This window comes from Dipodomys spectabilis, unplaced genomic scaffold, assembly GCF_019054845.1.
Source record: "Dipodomys spectabilis isolate Male_0828 unplaced genomic scaffold, ASM1905484v1 ptg000269l, whole genome shotgun sequence".
NCBI classification, from domain to species: Eukaryota; Metazoa; Chordata; class Mammalia; order Rodentia; family Heteromyidae; genus Dipodomys; species Dipodomys spectabilis.
Window position 1 is genome coordinate 1,501,129 of NW_024870946.1, and position 21,070 is coordinate 1,522,198.

At 38.9% G+C, this 21,070-nt stretch overlaps 1 non-coding gene across 1 annotated transcript; it reads left to right on the plus strand.

Moving 5' to 3' along the window:
- The first annotated feature begins 7,715 nt into the window (after positions 1-7,715).
- On the plus strand, positions 7,716-7,822 carry LOC122125989. Its single transcript, XR_006150826.1, has one exon. It is a non-coding gene; the product is annotated as a U6 spliceosomal RNA (small nuclear RNA).
- The last annotated feature ends 13,248 nt before the right edge of the window (positions 7,823-21,070 follow it).

The following is a 21,070-nucleotide window of genomic DNA, read 5'->3' on the forward strand; positions in this document are numbered from 1 at the left end:
TCACCTAGACTCAGCCATTCTGGGGAACAAGGGACCATGGAGAGGAGTAAGAGGAGATGATGTCATATCAGCCATTTTGTGCCTGCCCTTTCAAAATTAACCAGAGCCAGGAGGTCAATATAAGTAAGAAGCCTGCCATCTAATGTTCATACCTGTCTACCTTTTAACTGGATGGGAATTCACATTCTTGCCTCTGTTACCTGAATTCTCCTCTACCTAGTCACCAGATAGGGACATTTCTACCAACATTTTTAAGCCCCAAGTCCTTCCACTTGCCATTTATTTGCTCTCTAATAATTTTTTCCAGCCCCTCAATGCCTCATGAAACTTTCTCTAGACTTCATTCAAGAGACTTGCCTATTCCAGACTTTATTAAAGGACTCACACTCACCAAGGGACAGCTGCAGCTCACTGCCTTCTCTGGGATGGGACCAAAGTCCAGCCTTTTACCCCTAATTTCGACACACCTTGTCAGCAGGAAGTAGCCAGAGAGGATCCGCACCCTATTTCATGATTATTAAAAGGCTGGAATATAAGGTCTGCTTCTGGATAGCAAGCAGATTCCACCCTCCTCCAAGCAAAGTCTCCTCCCAGTACCTGCGTTACCTAGGCAACTAGCACTCCTGGAAGATATCACATCTGCATCTGCTGAGTTCATATCTGAATTTGATGTGGCCAAACCTTTCTCCATCCATACCCTAGATAAGGCCTAACCCAGCCATAGATGCTCTCTTTCTCATGTCTTTTCCAGGTCTTTCCCAGGACTTTCCCTGCCGCATGGAGGGCCAACATGGCCTGGTGCCAGAGGGAATGATGAATAAACTTACCCCTTTCCTGAATACCTCGTGTTTGTGTGGTTCTTACTCGACTACTCTTTAAAAACCTAACAATCTGGGCTTTAATTCCCAATGCTTATTCTATACCTCCTGAACCACACTTTCACTTCTTCCTTTTATCAGAAGTGGAGAAAAGAATCTCTTAGGTTTATCTACTTGGAATAGCTTTGAATTACAATTGTCAAATTTGAACCCACCTAGTATGGAGCTGTAAGCCACTGGTGCTCTGCTAGAACTCACTTTTTAATAATAAATATTCACAAAAAGAGGAGAAAACATATTTGTTCAATTATGTATGTGTTGCCAGATAAACCAAATCACTTGCTACTGGAAGAGAAAAAGAGAGAAGATAGAAATGAATATGGAGGAGAGAGACATAAAGAAAGAAGAAGGTAAGGGAGGGTAAGTGATGGGAGGGGAAGGGAAGGAAGAATAGAAGAGGAGGGGGGAGCTGAGTAGAATTGCTATTCCTCACTAAGGTATTGTTGAACAATCAGTGCCTTTGCATTTATTTAACCAAAGCTTTCTATTTTTGGTGGTAGTAAGCTGAGATATAAAATACAAATTTACATGTAAAACCTGTTAGTGTGCTTACTCCTGCATGAAGGAAGCCACAGTTAGGTTACTGTTAGAGACAAGGCAAGAGTAAGCAGTTTAAGTGATTCTGAAAAACAATAATTGATATGCCAGGAATGCTACCTTGCCCAAATATTACTCTTGTTCCCTGTTCCAGTCTTCCTTTCTACAAGGATAGCAGAAACAGGGAGGCTGAGAAGGGATGGGAAGGGGAAACAAATAAGGAGGCTACAATGCTTGATAAGAAATGTACTCATTATCTTGCCCATGTAATTGTAACCCCTCTGTACAACATTTTCACAATAAAAAATAAATAAAAATTGAAAAAAGAATAGCAGAAACAGAAGAGGAAGGAGATATCTGAGCAATGATCATCTTTCTGTTTACCTTCATCTGTTTACCCTCATCCCCTCAAACAATAAAGCCAAAGGAGACTTAACCTGAACTAGTAGGGGAAATGGGGGGAGGGGTTCATTCTAACTTAATGTGAAAGATTTAAAATAATTGGGACAGCATTTCAAATATTGAAATAAAACTTTTTCAGTTATTAATAAAAAGTAACTCGAAATTTATTGAAAATTTAGAAGACTACAGCACTCACTACATAGTGGATTCTGCATAATTAAAACTGACTCCTGTTTCTATCATCAGAAATTGAAAATCGTCCCTGAACTTCCAATAGTAGGTAAATTGTCCTCGATATTCACTTAAAATGTGTGAATATAATGCAGAAAACATAACTTTAAATTTAGACTGTTGAAGTGATAAGTGATGGACATTCATGATGGATAGCATAATATTGAGAGCATGGAAATTATTTTCCTTCCATCTTCAGTGTGTAGAAAATAAAAAAGCTCTATTTGATGGCCCTGAAGGTCCAATTCTAAATTTAGGACAGAAGGTGAATAGTAAAGAGACCTATCTCAGCCATTCACAGCTTGGAAATGTGGAGAAATAGCCTCATTTATGTAGGTCAAACATGGAAGTGAGGATGTGGCAAGCCCAAAGCCAAATGCCAAAGCAAGAGATATTTTACAAAATACCATGAAGTTGAAATAAGTCTTAAATAAGGAACTGGGCCTAAAGGGAGTAGGACAGAAGAATGGAGAGGGAAATGTTGGACTAATATAATCAGATCACTCAACGTACATATGTGAGAATATAAGTAGGAAACTTGAAGGGATAGGTGGGGTTGGGGAAAGGGAAGGAAAAAAAGTGGAAAGATTAACAATGATCCAATGTGTTGTACAATGAAATGTACATACACTCTATTCCACACTGACATGATGGAGTGAAACCCCTTTGCACAACTAGCTAAAGATTTAAAAAATTGGTTTTAAGAGACCAGAAGCATAAACATTTAGAGATAAATAACAGGATAGCATTGACATATTGTTGAGGCTTATGCTCTTTTCAATATACAAAATTTAATAAGTGCCAAGTCTGCTGCAAATGTAAATTTTACTTTGCCAATTCTTTTTGCAAATTGCTTAAACTATAGAGAACCAAATTCCAATATCCCTTCACTTCAAATTAAAAAAATCTTATAGACCTTTAGTTGTTTCTAAATATCTTAAGGTAATGCATTGGAACTAATTTCATTCCACATTTAAATTTAAATTTTAAAACACTAAAGTCATTTAAAATCCTCTCACTCGGGCATAGATGGATAGATAACTGATATGGGCAGAATCAGAATTATTCAGAAGGTTGTAAATGTATGCTTACCTAGTTTTCTCTCTGCTGGATCATAGAATACAGACTATCCTAATTGGAAAAATTTAGCCTTCCGAGGTTGTCTGCATATAAACACTCCATCAACATTTTCTCATTAAAGGATTATTCAAGATTAGCTATATGTTGATTGATAATGACTGAGCATGACAGAAAGGTGATGGAAAACCATTTACTCTTCAGTGAGGTTCTGGCTTGTGTTTCACAAAGTGTTATGAAAGCTCTCCATGAGAAATCTAGCAGATGTATTTCTAAAAAGTACTTGCATGCTAACACTTTCTTATAATGTCTCAATCCAAGTACTTCTCCTTGGAGTTCAGTACTATTCAATGATGCTGTGTTAGCTTTTTGTTACATTTTGCAGACCAGTCTTGATGATGAAATTTGTGCTCCCAATTCCATCCACAAAATGCAGACAAAAATTATCTGAAAAAATTTGTATCTGTTGACAGTGCATATACTTGGATTTTTTATTACAAACATAGAATGTTGTACAAATTTTCATAGCAATTACACTGCACTAGGTTGTGGACAGATTCTAATGTAAATAATATACTGTGTTCATGTAGAGTAGTTGAGTATCTGATGTTTTAATATGCCTGTGGTCCTAAAACCAATACCTTACTGATATTGAGTGACAAATACAACTTCCTATAAGTACAAAAGTTTTCCTTGTATCTTTTTAATATATATATTTAAATTTATATTGTAAAGATACTGTACAGAGGGTTTACAGTTACATAAGTAAGGTAATGAGTACAATTTTTTTCTTTATTATTGGTCATGGGCTTGAACTCTAGGCCTGAGCACTGTCCCTCAGCTATTCAGCTCAAGGCTATCGCTCTACCACTTGAGCTACAACGCCACTTCCGGTTTTCTGGAAAAAGAGTTTCACGGACTTTCTTTCCCTGGCTGGTTTTGAACCATAATCCTCAGACCTCAGCCTCCTGAGTAGCTAGGGTTACAGGCATGAGCCACCGGCATCTGGCATGAGTCCATTTCTTATTGAGCATTTTTACGCCATCCTTTCTTTCCCCCTACCATCCCTTCTCTTCACACCTCCTCAACTCATCCCTACACCCACTCTCATAAAGTGTCTTATTATTAAATTATTACATTATTATTTTCTCATTATTACAATGGGTCAACCTTAATCCTATCTTTGTATATTAAATAAAAATATGATGGCTTGAATTATGCTGATTCTCCTTGTGTAGACACAAGTAAAATCACTCACCAAGTCCAAGAGCATATAAATGAAATGGACACCTTTTTTGTCAGTTGGTTTAGTTGTGTTCTACACATTTATTGACAGGTTACAAATTATTCTCAAACTTTAATATATTAAAAATAATCTCTTCTTTTCTTATTTTCTTGGCCAGAAAATCAGCGAGACCTCAGTCAGCATTTGTCTCATAGGACTTTTCACATAAGTTGATTACCTGTTGACCTGAAGTCCAGTTTTATGAGGACTCACTAATCTGCTTAGGAATTTATGCTGGCTGTTGGAAAAGAGCTCAAAGAAGGATGCCATTTAAAGGCTTATAATTTTATTCTTTGCCATGATATTCTCCTGTTACTTTGGTTGTTGAGAGTGTGTATAAGAGCAAGCATTCCGTGGGGATCAGGGAGACAACATATGATCTTTACATACTGACATTTCCGAGTAACTTGCTATCATGTGTACTGCATTTTGCAAGTCCAATCTGTCAAAACCTACCAGTTTTAAGAGATAAGAGGAGTGGTAAAAGAACTCTTAGAGACAAATACATCTTGAACATATTTTGTTCCAAGCATTCCATCTAACGCATTTTCAGCAACTAATGAAACTTGTGTTGGCTGTAATTATGTGTCTTTCTCCATGTGTGCATGTATACATGTGTATATGTATATGTGAATTTGTGTGTATAGTAACATATATGTGTACAATATAAGAGCATATACACACATATATGCATATATAAATAAATATACATATACATATATATGCATATATATCTTTGTTCAGTGACTTAATCTGTAGTTCCCAGAACATTGTCATTCTCACAAAGTGTTCATGATAAACTGCTCTGAGGACCTTGCTCTATTGTACTCACTTCCGTCATTACCTTCTTTTTCATCCCTGTGAACAACTTCGGTCTATTTTACATAGGAGAGCTTTATTTTCATTACATGTAGTTACAAACTGATAATCAAAGACAAAGGTTGTTTGTGAAAGAAAAAGAACTTTTAGGTCACAGGTTAAAATATCTTTTTTTGGGGGGGGTCCAGTCTTGGTGCCTGAATTCTGGGCCTGGGAACTGTCCCTCAGCTCTTCAGCTCAAGGCTAGCGCTCTACCACTTGAGCCACAGCGCCACTTCTGGCTTTTTTTCTTTTTGCTTATGTGCTGCTGAGGAATCGAACCCAGGGCCTCATGCATGCAAGGCAAGCGCTCTACCACTGAGCCACCTTCCCAGCCCAAGTTAAAATATCATATCCATCCAAATGATTCCTATGAGATAAAATTTGTAATAGTAGTAAACGTGAAAAGTAATTCCTAGACCTGTTGTTTTGCCATTTACAATGTCAAAGAATAATATCACGTCACTCATAATTCTTAAAGAATGCAAGGGAAAATGTTAGTCCCCATCATGTTCCCAAAAAAGCCAGTGGATCCTCAAGGATAACAGTAGACCAGCAGAAATTCTATGTAGCAGACATGGAGCTTGAAAGAGAAAGAGAGGACATGAGAGAGCGTGAAAGAGGGAGAAATATCATAATACTGAAAGTGCATAACAGATAAAAAAAGAGCTGTATGAGAATACACATACTGTTATCTTTAGACTCTACATGTACATTTGAAAGTATTTGATGTATGATAATCCATCAACCCAAAATATAAAATGATTTTAATAAAAAATAAAAATGACTCAGAAGGAATTAAAAATGCTAAAACAATTTTCACATTAGCAAACTCTCAGAGATATTTCATGACTTTGAAAAGAATAAAGTGGCTGGGGTTAGTATAAATTTAGAAGTATAACAATACACAAAATTTATGAAAAGATATTCATATATTTCATTATATAACTCAAAGCAGAAAGCAAATGTTGTTTAGATGAATTTTTAAAACCCAGTCTATCAGAAGCTGGGATGGTGGCTGTTGTAGAGTGCCTGCCTTGCATGCATGAGGCCTTGGGTTTGATTCCTCAGCATCACATAAGTAGAAAAGAACGGAACTGGTTCTGTGGCTCAAGTGGTAGCACTAGCCTTGAGCTGAGGTACAGCAACCAGGCCCCAGAGTTCAACCCCATGGCCAACAAAATCAAAGTAAAAAATAAAACAAAACAGTCTCCCACTTTTGTGACCTCAACTCTGTAATATCACTGCTTCAGCCTAGGGCTAAGATTTTAAGTGTGGACATTTATCATCCCTCCTGATTCTGACTGTACTTGATAATTTTTTAATCAATATTTTGTTCTTAATTTTGCTTTTTGTAAATTCACATGCAACTATAAAAAATGGTTTGGCCATCCCAGTAACCTTCTCAAAGTACCTCCTCATGATGAATAACAAAAAGTTTTATTATATTATAAGGGAAACAATACTACAAATAAAGAAACACAATAACTAAATCTTAATGATTAATAAAATAAAATATCAAAGAATTACCAGTGTTTTCAGTATTTGAAGTATACTTACATATTTGATTTTACTATTCTTACATTTCTGTACATTTAACACTGAATAAGATTATGATGTTCAACAAGAGTTTTATAGGCTATGTGTAGTCTTTAAAGTTACCCACTAAGATTGCTTTTTATGACTCATCTCATCATTTGTATATGGCTTATATCATCATTTGTTCCTCAATAACATATAAAGTAAGGAAGCCCTAAAGTTTTAAGAGAAACTGTGCAGTTAACAAAGTCTTAACTCTTCACTCTGCTTCTTTACACTAAGACTTTGCAACATCTCATTAGTAATGTTTCTATAAACTCTGAAATGTACTTTTTAGTAGCATATGTCTGCTACCATAAATCTTAAATATTTATAGAAAAGTTGTATGACCTGACAAACAGTCATAATTTTGGCCTATATAAGCAAATTCCCAAAATTAAACATATTTAAAACATTAAAACTTTTAACAAACCTTAATACTTGCCGCAGTGTTCATTATGACAGGTGCCTTATACAGAATAATTGAATTCGTCCTCCTACACATCTCTTTTTTTATTTTTATTTTTTGTGAACATACTGTACATAGGGGTTACAATTACATGGGCAAGATAATGAGTACATTTCTTATCAAGCATTGCAGCCTCCTCCTTTGTTTACCCTTCACATCCCTTCCCAGCCTTCCTCTGCCCCCCAACCCAATTCCCCCCACCCCCCGATCCTACACATCTCTTGAACAACAATATCTGGGATTATTTTGTTTTGACATGTCAATCTTGACTATTCTTAAATGTGTGCTTATGTAAGAGGTACATGGTTCTAAAATTTCACGAGAAGTCTTCAAAACTTACTTTTCTTTGAATTGTCTAGTTTAAGAAAATCAATTACACTTTATATATAAAAAATGCTCTGTGCTCAGTTCAGCAGCACATACACTAAAATTGGAACAATACAGAGAAGATTGACATGGCCCCTGTGCAAGGTTGACATGCAAATTCTTGAATCATTCCATATTTTTACAACTAAAGATGCTGGAGAGGATGTGGCCACAAGGGAACCTTACTTGATTCTTGGTAGGAGTGTTAACTTGTTCAACCACTTTGGAAAGCAGTATGGAGGCTCATCAAAAGACTCCATATAAAGCTCCCCTATGACCCAGCAATCACACGTTTGGGGATTTACCCAAATGATCACAAAGAAGACCATACTAAAACTACCAGCACAAATATGTTTACTGCAGCATTATTTACAATAGCTAAGATATGGAGCCCACCCCGATGGCCCACAGAAGATGAATGGATCATGAAAATGTGGTATATATACACAATGAAATTCTACGCCTCCATCAGAAAGAATGACATTGCCCAATTTGTTAAGAATTGGAAAGACTTCGAAAAAAATTTATTAAGTGAAGTAAGCCAAGTCCAAAGAAACATAGGTCCCATGGTTTCCCTTATTTTCAACAGCTAATATATGTCTGGGATAAGCAGAATAGATCATAAGCTATGTGCATATCAGATAAGATGATATTATAGGAAATGAACCAGACAAGTCGTTTTTTTGTTTCTTGCTATTGTTTCTAAGATACTTATAATGTGTGATGTGATTTTTTTTTGTTCCTTTATATGTTCCTCCCCTACGCTCTAACCCCTGTTTTCACTGTATTTGAAGTTGGTGTGCCTACATCCTGTGTATATGTTTCTCTAATTTGGGGAGGGGAAAGGGAAATACAAAATTTTTAAATAGGGATACAGGTTGAGATGCACAAGACACTATGTTGAAAAATGAACTTTACAATTTAGACAGGGGAAGGGGGAGGGGAGTGTATTTGTGGAGGTGGGAGGGAAGGGATGGTGGAAGAAAAAGAAAGGAAGAGGTAACAATGCTTGTTAGGAAATGTACTCATTATTTGCTCATATAAATATGACACCTCTATGCAGTTATTTTTACAGGTGGACCCATTGCAACAATGAGAAGTACAAGTCATTATGTCGAAAACGAACTTTACAACTTTGGTGGCGGGGGCAGGGAGGATTGGGTGGGAGGGCTGGGGGAGGAGGGGAAGGGATGGGAAGGAGAAACAAAGGAGGAGGCTACAATTCTTGATAAAAAATGTACTCATTATCTTGCCCATGTAATTGTAGCCCCTCTGTACAGTATTTTCACAGTAAAAAAAAAAAAAACGTATAAAAATGTTCTAATATAGAAGAGTTTATTTCCTCTATTTTACCCAGATAATAACGTTAACAAAGAAATTAATGCAGAACGCTGATATGCTGATATGAAGTTATTTTGAATAAATGTGTGTGGGGGGTGTGTACACACACACATGCACACATGCACACATGCACATGCTTGTGTATGGGCATGCTCAGAGTTTGAAATCAGGGCTTCAAGGTCTTGCTAGGCCTTTCCTCTCTAGATTGATGAGCTAATATATGAGCTACATCTCCATTCCTGGCTCTTTGCTAGTTCATTATAATTTCTGAAAAATAATCTCATGAATTTATTCTGCCCTGAGTGGCTTCCAACAGTTATCCATAGATCTCAGGCTCCTGAGTAGATATCCCGTGTAGATAGTATTACAGGTGTGACCAGCCAGGGCAAGGCTTTCAGAATAATTTTAAAAGTAGAAGAAAGTTTACTTGATGGGGGCCTGTTATATAATCTCCTACTTTTAAAGCATTTTGGAGTGATTATATGTGAATTTACTTCGTTTTCAGATTCTTAAAAGATAGTAAGTGTTGGTATTTAAAAGTTTTAGTACTTTTTAAAAAAGGATACTGGAGCTGTGGGACAAAAGAAATTTGACTCTCTTTGGACCTCAATTTATAAGCTCAGCTCTGTGCATGGTAACCCAATGTCACCAACACAGTCTTTGTTGGAGACAAAATGTAACAGAAAACAATCATCATGGGCAATATTTGGTATGCTATTATTTATAGGACAATATGAATATTGAATTGAGAGTGTAGGAGAATGGAGAGATTTTACCTACAATTTTTGTATTGCTAAAAGGCTTTTGGAGACTGTGACTCATTTCCTTCCTCACTGTGTGTCTTTGGGCCATACACTTCGTGCCTTTAATTACAAATTTTCCCAACACTAAAATGATAATACATTAGCAATATAGCAAATGTTATCTTAAGAATTGGGACAAATAAAACTTGCAAAATACTTAACATAAACTTCTATGAATGAGCTTTGAGTTTAGCCATAATTTTTAATACTAAATAAAATGCAATAATATTACAGAAAACATTACAGGTAGTGAGCAACCAGAAGGAATATGATCTATTGACCATGCTCTGCTTCCAAGGAAGCCAGGTGTACAACGTAAAATGCTTTAAATCAAACTGGTTATCTTATACCTTGGTAGTGTAAAAGTATCAAGGACAGAATAATGAAGGAATGTTGTAGACTGAGGTAATGTCCATATGATAATGTGCAAAACAGATAAAACATAAAAGTACCTGAGCAGTATATTGTGTTTTATATCATTTAAGTTGCATTGCAAAGATAGGGAATACCTAGAACAATGAATTCTCTTTTTGATATCCTATCATAGGTCCTTAGCAGGATGAACTCTTTCTTCATTCTTGTAGAGGCATTATCAGATGAGAGGAACTGTATTTTTTGTTTGCTTCCTTCAATTTATTCTTCAATTTAAAATCTGAACTACTTGAGACTGAAAGAAACAAAGGGAAATTAGACACGCAGGCTTTGGAAAGAACAATCAACATAAAATAAATAAAATACACATAGCCTTATGAAAGGTCTAACTAAATTGAATTATATAGTCTAAAGCATAAACAGAAAATGATATAAGCAATATCATGTTATTGAAAATTGAAAAATGTAAGGATTCGCTTAAATTTTTCCTTTCTCCTCCCTTGAATTAATTATTGATTTTGTATAAAGAGATTAAAGATGAGATTAACAAGAAATGATTAAAATTCAAAAGAGTTCTGGGAAGATGGTAGGGGAGAAGCTGGAGGGTACATAGGCTCTCTCATAGAAAGCAGTTTAAGTGTTCCAGTGAACAGTCCTAAGCAAGAGAATCATACCAAGGGTGCCATCACAGTACAGAGAGTTTGGCCAGAGAGGGAAAATCCAGGCAAGGGGACAGGTCCGTGCACTTGCCAGCAGGCTCAGCTGCGGTTGTGGCGGTGGCTGTGGCAGCCGTAGCCACCAAACCTGAAACACAGAGAGTCCGGGACAAAGGCCCCAGATCAGCGGGCTAGAAGATTCTACACAACACCAGCAAGAACTGACAAGGAACAGACATCTTCATCCTGCAGATCGAAGACCACAGACGACCCAGGAACCAAGACTCTGGCGTGAGTAGAAGCCTGACATCCTCACTCCTTCTAAGGGAGCAGAGGAGGAAAGGCAACCCCTCCCCTCCCCACTACTGGAGATCTCCATCTTTGATACTTATAAAGGCCTAGCTGAGCAGCTAGCTCAAACTCAGGCCTTGGAAGAAAACAAGAGTCATTTAGCAGGTCACAGGAACCTGACCTCACCTGCCAGGCTCAGCTCCACCCAGGGAAAAGTCATCCAGCCCAGGCAGAGAAAGCTCTGCCCTCCTCAAGTGTTGATTTCTTCACTGGCTAAACAGAGCCAGAGGCTGCCCCTCCCTACAGCAGTCTTGAGAATCAACTGAAATTCAGTAAACATAAACCCTGAGAATGTCTCCAGGCTAGGCTCTGCAAGTGTGTCAGAAGCTAGCCCCTCAGGGAAACTCTACTGCTTGTTGAAAGGCCTCCACTCTACCCAGAACCAAGCCTCATCAAAGCATCTCCAAAGTAGAGGAAACAGCCATCTCTCTCTTTTGTGATACTCAAAGCAGATCTCCCTCCCATTGAACTAGCCTAGTAGGAGGATCACAAAATTCTGGGTAAAGCAGAACATTTTTCTGCCTGCTCAAACAAACTGACTTAAGAAACCAATGAACCCCCAGGAAAATCAAACACCACAAGCAGACCAGAGACTCCAACAAGAGACTGGTTACAGACACAAGGGAGATACAGGATCTTCCCACCCCCTCCAAAAAATCAAAGAACTCATTTTTTGTTCTTTTTAAAATTTGTTTAAATTTTTTTTTTCATTTTTCATTTTAAAAAATTGTTTGCTGTTAACCTTTTTTTCTTCCTCTTATAATTTTTATTTTGGGGGAATGTTTGTTCGTGTGTGTGTGTGTGTGTGTGTGTGTGTTTTAGCTCTAAGGAACTTTTGATCCTTTTTTTCTTTCTCATTCTTTTCACTTTTTTTCCTCTTTCATTCATTTTTGCGTGACTTAATTGCTGTTCTGCTCATCCTCAGATATACGAATAGTTGATTATTAGACCTTGTCCTCCATTGTGTACACAATTCAGAAATTTATTACTCAATTCAAAACCTCTTTGACTTAAGTTTCTTAATAGCAATACTACCTCTTTATACCTATATAATATTTTCAGCATTTTTTTAACTTTTTCGCATCTCCTTTCTATCCCTCCCCTTCTCTCATCCTATCCTTGTTCTTCTGTGAATATTACGTTGTGAAATTTGCATAAATTTTAAGTGTTTCAATTAGTAATTTTTAATATTTGTTTTTCTATTCTTTCTTGTGTCTTTTTTCTTTTTCTTATTTCTTCTTCTTTTTTTCTCTTTCTACTATCATTCTGTCTAAACTATTTTCCTTATTGAGATTAGGACTTAGTTAATTTAACTCTCCTTTTACCTTTCCACATCCCTCTATTCCTATTTTTAGCCACATCTCTCCCTAAACCTTATAATTTCTGGTATGCCAAATTATTCTTTGTTGTTTATACCCCATTAGTACATAGTTGTTTGATATTGAATAAATATATCTGTTGAACTAGATTGTATCTGCGGACTTTTGACTGTGCAACTACAGACTTTGGATGATGCTTGCCTTAAGATAGTGTTCTAGCACAAAACTGGTGTTACTTTCATCCCAAATCGGCAGAACAAGCAGAAAAACACAAGAAAAATGGCAAGTCTGGGTATCTAAACTCCCACTCATGTAATCAAGGGACAGAACAGATAATGAATAATCCAGGGGAGAGTTCCCCAAAAGCTATACAAACACTGCTGGTAAACATGGTAAATGAAAAAATTGAAAACCTGCAAAGGACTAAGTGTGAGCATGATAGGGAGAGAGAGGAGGCAAACCAGAGGTCAATACAGGAATATCATGAGCTTGAGGAACTTACTCAAAGATTGACACAGGAATTGCATGAGCAGATTGAAAACACTCAAAGAGAAATACAGGGATGGCATGAGCAGGCTGAGTCCAGTCAAAGAGATAGACACAAATTGCGTGAGCTGGCTGAGAATAGACAAAGAGAAAGTCAGGAGTTGCATAAACGTGAGGAAGCTAATCAAAGAGTAATACAGGAATTGAGAGAGCGAGATGAGATAGACAAAGATCTTTAGAGGGATTTATGGAATCCATAAATAGAGAGCTGAAAGAAGTCAGGGAGACCACAAAGGGAATGCTGAATGGAGCCCAACAGAAGGAATGGCAGTCCAAGGAAAGCATAACCAATCAACTAAGTGATTTGAGAATAAACACTGAACACCAAATTAAGGAAGCAAAGAAGTTCATAGAAGATCTAAAACAAGCTCCAACAAGGAATTTGAAGCGAACAAAACCAACCAATTAGAAAGAAAAGAAATAAAAAACAAAGTAGAAAGTCTTGACAGTAGGTTATACCATGTATAAGATCGAATCTCGGGGATTGAAGACAGCCTAGATATTATAGAGAAAGAACGTACAAACATCAAGACAAATCCAAGAAATATGACAGATCTATTCAACATTTAGAAGACACCATCAGAAGGCCTAATCTGAGGATAATGGGTGTACTGGAGCACTTAGAGAGAGAAGTTAATGGTCTAGGAAATTTTTTTAACAGGAACCTAGCAGAGGACTTCCCAAACATGCAAAAGGATAGGCCTATTCAGATACAAGAAGCTTTTGGAACTCCAACTAGACCAGACCGGAAGAGGACATCCCACCTTCACATTATAATCCACAAATCGTTTAAATAGGAATACAGGTGGACCCATTGAAACAATGAGAGGTACAAGTTATTATATTGAAAAACTAACTTTAAACTTTTATGAGGGGAGAAGAGGGAGAGGAAGATTGGCTGGGGGTGGGGGGCGCATTGAGGATGGAAAGGGATGGGAATGGGAAACAAAGGAGGAGGCTACAATGCTTGATAAGGAATGTACTTATCTTTCGAATGTAATTGTAACCCCTCTGTACATTATTTTCACATTAAAAAAACGAAATGATTAAAATTGGACAAAAGTTCAGAATAGACCTGTTTTCCAAATAGCCATGAAAGTATCCAGTGGGTTTACAAAGTCGTGCTTAATACAACTTCTATGTTGGCTTAATGCTTTTGGAACAGAAGTCTTTATGTAAATGCAATTCAAAATTACTATGATACTACTTCATAACTATTATAACACTTATTGAGAAAATCAAAGGAACCTAGTGTGGTGGTAAAGGCTTGTAATTCCAAGCATTTACCAGATTGGGGTGCCACGGACCGGCTCTGTCAGGACGACGGAGGACACCTAGTGGAGGAAATGGAATAGGTGGGGAGATGGCAAACAGACAACTCACACACAAGAGGAGTGGATGCTGAGTGCGATTTAATGCAGAGGATAACAAACTTTTATAGCAAAAAGTCTCCATGAGAAAGGGCAAAAGGTTACACAATCTTGCTGCAGGGCTTCATTCTTGGGTGGTCACCAGCTGGTTGCCTGTTAGGCACTTGTTTCTGGCTTATCTCTAAGAAATATAATGGGTTTCGATTTTTGTCACCAACTAACCATTACCTTATTTCTATAGAGACCTTAACTGTCCCATAAGATCTTTCCTGTTCCTTCTTTAATAGTAAGGTCATGGAGCCCTAGATCTAGCAAGTCTCTTAGTAAATGAAAGAGAGTAACAGGAAGTTCTTTCTCCTAAGTAGTTATCTCAGCAATTGCCGTACATTCTTTCTGTTCTAGCCGTGCCTACAGCTTCTTGTAAATCTCTTACAGACAATTCCTTCTGCTGAAGTCACATCGTGAAACCCCCAATACTTTTATATTTACCTATGACTTGTCTACTAGCCTCCATAAGAGGGGCTTCCAGGGTAGCACTTAACTCTGGTGAGTTAGTCATATTTTTAAGACACTCATCAGATATTGGAGTCATCAACACTCTTAAGAAAGAGCTTTGAATAAAGGAACGTTGAGCATGAGTAAGTACAATGAGCAGCAGGAACAGTAAAAGATTAATAGGCACTCTTATACAGTGAGGAAAAGAAAAGCAAGAACAGAAACACATCTTTCCCAGGGGTTTGCCAGCCTTTCCAGCAGTAGGCCTCTTTGAAGCCCCATTCTCTGAGGTAGACTTCAGTGAAGTCCCAATACTCAGAGATAGGTCTCTTTGAAGCCTCATTCTCAGGTCTGAAAGCTGGTTTCCCATGCTAAGCAGACTCCACCAGAGTATGCGTGGCATTGGAGTAATAGGATTTTATTCTAAGGCCAGTCTGGGGTACTGCACATAGTAAAAACCTGCCCTTAAAAAAAAAGGTAATAATGTTGGTGAGAATGTGGATAAAAGAAATTTTCTAGGGCTGGGAAGGTGGCTCAGTGGTAGAGCGCTTGCCTTTCATGCCTGAGGCCCTGGGTTTGATTCCTCAGCACAACATAAGCAAAAAGAAGAAATTTTCTACACTCTTAGTCAAAATACAGGTTAATATTCTCATTGTAGAAAGTAGTATGCAGTTTTCTAGAGAAATGTAAAGTTGAAATATCTGACCCACCGATCATGTGTTTATTTCTCTTTGGGTAACTGATAAATATATCTGTAGTTCATTGTTATTCACATTATTCACAACAATGGCCAAAATATAAATCGAAGTTAAGGGTTCAACTACAGACTAATAAAGCACTGTGTTGCATGCACAATATATTTTTGTTTCTTCCTTAATATATCAGGAGTCTTCTCCCAGTAGCCACAATTTACAATAACCTGAAAGATGTATTCTAAATGAAGAAAAATGTCTTCTGATCTTTGTAAAACCACACTCACACACACACACACACACACATACACACACACACACATACACACACACACACACACACACATCAACCTCAAAGATTTAGAGAGAAATGATTTTTTTTTTGTTCCCAAGAATTTTATTTTTTATTGTGAAAACACTGTAGAGGGGTTACAATTACATGGGCAACATAATGAGTACATTTCTTGTAGTGCCCATGTTGCTGGACCCCCACCAAGAAGACCAACAAGAGTCAGACGTTCTGAAATGCAAAAGGAAGGTTTTATTTAAACGGGCTGCAGCTTGGGCCTCGTCCTACACTCCCACACAGTGGAGCTTAGGAGGAGAGCCCTTAAATAAAGATTTGCAGGGCTTATAAAGGCAAACAACCAGGTGTTTGGATTACCACCACGTCTTGCTCTGCTAGCTGAGATAAACAAGCAACAAATGGTCACTGCCTCAAAAATGGAGTTACTTTAACCCTTCCTCCCCCCTTGACTTATGGTCCTGAGACACAATATTGTAGCTCCAGCCAAAAACTACACTCCAACAGCTCTCGATCTTGACTAGTCCCTCTATGACCATAGCCATGTTGTCTTTTGCTATTCCTGAATGGTCAACATGAAAACAACACTCTTCTCCTAGGGCAGCACAAAGTTCCACTTGTTGTACTGAGCGGCTCCCAGGAGTTCTGCAAATGATAATTGAAACAATTCCAATAACAATCAGTCCATTTTTCTTTTCTTGAGTTATATATGGAGTGGTTGGATAGGATACTTAGAGACTTCCCATGTTTCCCCATGGTCATCCAGGGCAATGGGGACAGCTGGTCTTTCATGGGTGCAGTGGATCCAAGCAGCAATGCTGTCCACCTTAAGGGCAGTGGGTGTAGCCAGAGGTACCATGTAAGGTCCCTTCCCCCGTTGTTCCAAAAATCTCAAGTTGTACCTTCGAACAAACACACAGTCCCCTGGTTTAAACAAATGGGGGGTAGGAATAGAAGCAGAATCATATAATGCTCTAAGCTGGCGCCAGCCACTTTTGTGGACAAGCTATAGGTAGTCAAGTTTACATAGAAATTCAGTGTCACTCAAATGAGCAAGCAATCCAGTCTGAAGGCTAGGGATAATGGGTGGAGGATGTCCATACATTATTTCAAAAGGAGTACAGCCAAGGTGATAGGGTGAATTTCTTACTCTAATCAGGTCAGAAAGAAGGAGTGATACCCAGTCTGTGCCAGTCTCCAAAGCCAATTTAGTTAAGGTCTCTTTTAGAGTCTGATTCATTCTTTCTACCTCCCCTGAACTCTGGAGTCTATAAGCACGGTGTAATTTCCAATCCGTCCCCAGTGCCACAGCTATTCCCTGACTTAATTTTGAGACCAAGGCCGGTCCATTTTCCGACCTGATGGTGGTGGATGGGAAGCCATAGATGGGTAGGATTTCTTCCAGGATGTTCTTAGCCACGAAGTTCACAGTCTCATGCTTTGTTGGGTAGGCTTCAACCCATCCTGAAAAGGTGTCTACAAAAACTAGCAAATATTTATATCCAACTTTTCCACTTTAAATTTCTGTGAAGTCTAATTCCCAATACACATCTAGCCTATCTCCACGGAGGCGAGCTCCTTTTGTAACTGGTAGATTGGGGCATTGGTGAGCTGACAGGCTTTACAATTTTTAACAATGTTCTCAATGAGTTGATTTCCTTGCTTAATTTTTACTTCTGAGTGTTGGAGCAAGTCCTGCATTCTTCGGGTTCCCATGTGAGAGGCCTGATGGATTCTCTTAAGAATCCCCTTGCCCAATCTTTGTGACAAGGTAAGTTTCCCCTCACCAGTTTTCCACCAGTCTTTATTTTCTTCTCTGCCTGGGGGCTTATAGGGCATGGGAATTTTCTTTATCCACTCCAAGTCTTCTTAGGCGTACTGAGGCTCAGGAGGCAAAACTCGAGGCCCTGCGTCTACTAGAGTAAGTACTTCCCCTCTGGGATGGAGGGCCACCTCCTTAGCTGCCTGATCATGCAAGTTATTTCCTTTGGTTGTTGAATCAGTTCCCTTTTGATGGCCAAGGCAGTGAATAATGGCAATATTTGCTGGTTCCCATAAGGCCTGGACAAGGCTTAAAATTTCTTGTTTGTTTTTAATAGCCTTTCCCTCAGCTGTCAGCAGCCCCCTCTCTTGGTAAATGGCTCCGTGGACATGCATGATAGCAAAAGCGTACCAATTGTCCGTGTAAATGTTTAATCCCTTCCCTTTTCCCATCCATAGGGCTTTTGTTATTGCCACTAGTTCTGCTCTTTGTGCACATGGTCCCTGGGGGAGTGCTTCAGCCTACACTATCTTAGTGTCCATGGTGACTGCTGTGCCCGTGTACCTTTTTCCATCTCATATGAAACTGCTGCCATCTGTGAACCAGGTATGCACGGCATGTGATAGTGACAAGTCCAACAAATCTGGCCTCTTTTCCTTGGCCTGGTCTCTCTTTTCATGCTCAATTTCACATTCTTTGCCCTTCCTTTCCTTTCTTTGCTCCTCTGTCTCTCTCTTACTCTAAACTTTTTCCACCACGGCTATTAGATCCCTAATAGACTTTTCACCAAGTCTTTCTAGAGCCTGCAACTTTTGGTTTATGTCTGGTGCAGATTGATTTATATAGGAAAACATAATCATCTGAGCTGACTCCTGGGTCTCAAGATCATACCGGGTATATTGATTAAAAGCTTCCATGAGCTGCTCAAGATACGCTGCCTGACTTTCACTTCCTCCCTATCTAACATCACAGACTCTGGCTGTATTAGTAGGTCGGTGAGCCGCCACCTTGAGACTTACCAACAGAGCCTGGTGATAGATGAGAAGTTGCTCCCTACCTTCAACCATATTGTAGTCCCATGTTGGTCAGATCTCAGGAAAAGAGGCAGCGATCATGGCAGGATCTGTGATGGCCAACGATATGTTTCCGGGCCGCCTCTCAGATATGGTATCTCTCTTTGGTGGTAAAAAGGACCTGTAAAAGCTGAATACAATCATCTCAAATGGGCTGATGAGTAAAGAGAATGGTTTCAAGCAAACGAATTAAATCCTGGGGTTTCTCAGAAAAGGGGGCATTTTGGGTACACCAATTGTATAGATCACTGGTAGAAAATGGCCAATATTAGAATTGCTGTTGACCATTGGCATCCACAGGACCTACTGTGCTTAAGGGAAAAACAGCTGGATTAGAAGGGGGAGAGGAGCTGATCCCATGGCTTCCTCTAGTGACTGGCCCCTCAGAAACGTTAAGGGCAGGTGCTGAGGGTTCGGCTGCTGGTTCTATAGCTACCTCCTCTTCTTGATCATTCTCAGGCTCTGCAAAAGGAACTTGGGAAGCTGAGTATGGGGTAGGAAATATTTTTTTTCCACGTTATCTCCATGAAAAACCGGGGGGTACAATATCTTTTCCTCTTTCTTAGTTTTTTCTTTTTGTAAGTCTAGGGTTAGATGGAATGTTGCCCATGATTTCCAGTCCCATTAGTCGTACAGTCCAAAAAAACAATAAACAGTACAAACAAAACACACACAGGCCTGACAGTTAAAAAAAAAAAAAAAAAGGTTACGAAGTGGAGATCTCCTGAATTGGTCCGCCGACCCCTGTAATAGGGAAGCAGAAGGAGCAGACCCACAGTGAGTGAGTTGGGCCTCGGTTAGGAGGCACTCTTGGTCAGTTCTGGCCCAACACCAAACCAACCCATGCACCACAATTCTCACGGCAGGGTTTCAAGGACCATCCCCCTCACAAGAGGATCTGGGATGTCTCCCAGGTCCTCCAGGGTTGTCATGCAAGCGCGTCCGCTATGAAAACCCTTTACACAATATGAATTGGAGCAGCCGTCCTCACAAACAAAAATGAAAGTAAAACAGACAAAGAGAGGAACGACAGGACAAGACAAATTTGACAGCACTGTTTTACCTTCGGAATCTGAGGTCTCGTGGGTCTCTTGAGGTATCCTGGGCGAGCCCTCACTAACTTGTAGTGACCATTTTGCAGGACGCCCACAAAGAAGACCAACTAGAGTCAGACGTTCTGAAATGCAAAAGCAAGATTTTATTTAGACGGGCTGTGGCTCAGGCCTCATCCTACACTCCCACACAGTGGAGCCTAGGAGGAGAGCCCTGAGCTAAAGATTTGCAGGGCTTATAAAGGCAAACAACCAGATATTTGGATTACCACCATGTGTTGCTCTGCTAGCGGACATAAACAAGCAACAAATGGTCACTGGCTCAAAAATGGAGTTACTTTAACCCTTCATTCTTATCAAGCATTGTAGACTCCACCTTTGTTTCCCATTCCCATTCCTTCCCATCCTCCCCCCCCCCCACCCAATCCTCCTCCTCCCCCAAAGTTGTAAAGTTCATTTTCAACATAACGACTTGTACATCTCATTGTTGCAATGGGTCCACCTGTAACCTTATTTAAACGATTTGTTTTTTCCCTTCCCCTCCACAAATTATACCAACATCAAATACCATGAAAGCGGGGATTATACCATGGGGAAGGGACATACAAAGCAACAAAAAAATCTTATAAATACTTTAGATACAATTGCAAGAAAGAAATAAAACATTTGAATACATTTCCCTAACATCAACTTATCTGACCTTTTCTGCTTGACTCAGACATATACTAGTTATTGCAAATAAAGGAAACCATGGGACCTATGTTTCTTTGGGCCTGGCTTAATTCACTTAATATAATTTTTTTCAACTCTTTCCACTTCCTAACAAATGGGGCAATGTCATTCTTTCTGATGGAGGCATAGAATTCTATTGTGTATATTTACCACATTTACTTGATCCATTCATCACTTGCGGGGCATCTGGGTTGGTTCCATATCTTAGCTATGGTAAATAATGCTGCAATAAACATAGTCGTGCTGGTAGCTTTAGTGTGGTCTTGTTTGTGATCATTTGGGTAGATACCCAAAAATGAGATTGCTGAGTGATAGGGGAGCTCTTTGTTGAGTCTTTGGAGGAACCTCCACACTGCTTTCCAAAGTGGTTGAACAAGTTTACACTCCCCATGAAGTAAGGTTGCCTTCTGTCCACATCCCTTCCAACATCTGTTGTTATTAGAGTTCTTCATTATAGCCATTCTAACTGGGGTGAGGTGGTATCTCATTGTTGTTTTGATTTGCATTTCTTTTATGGCTAG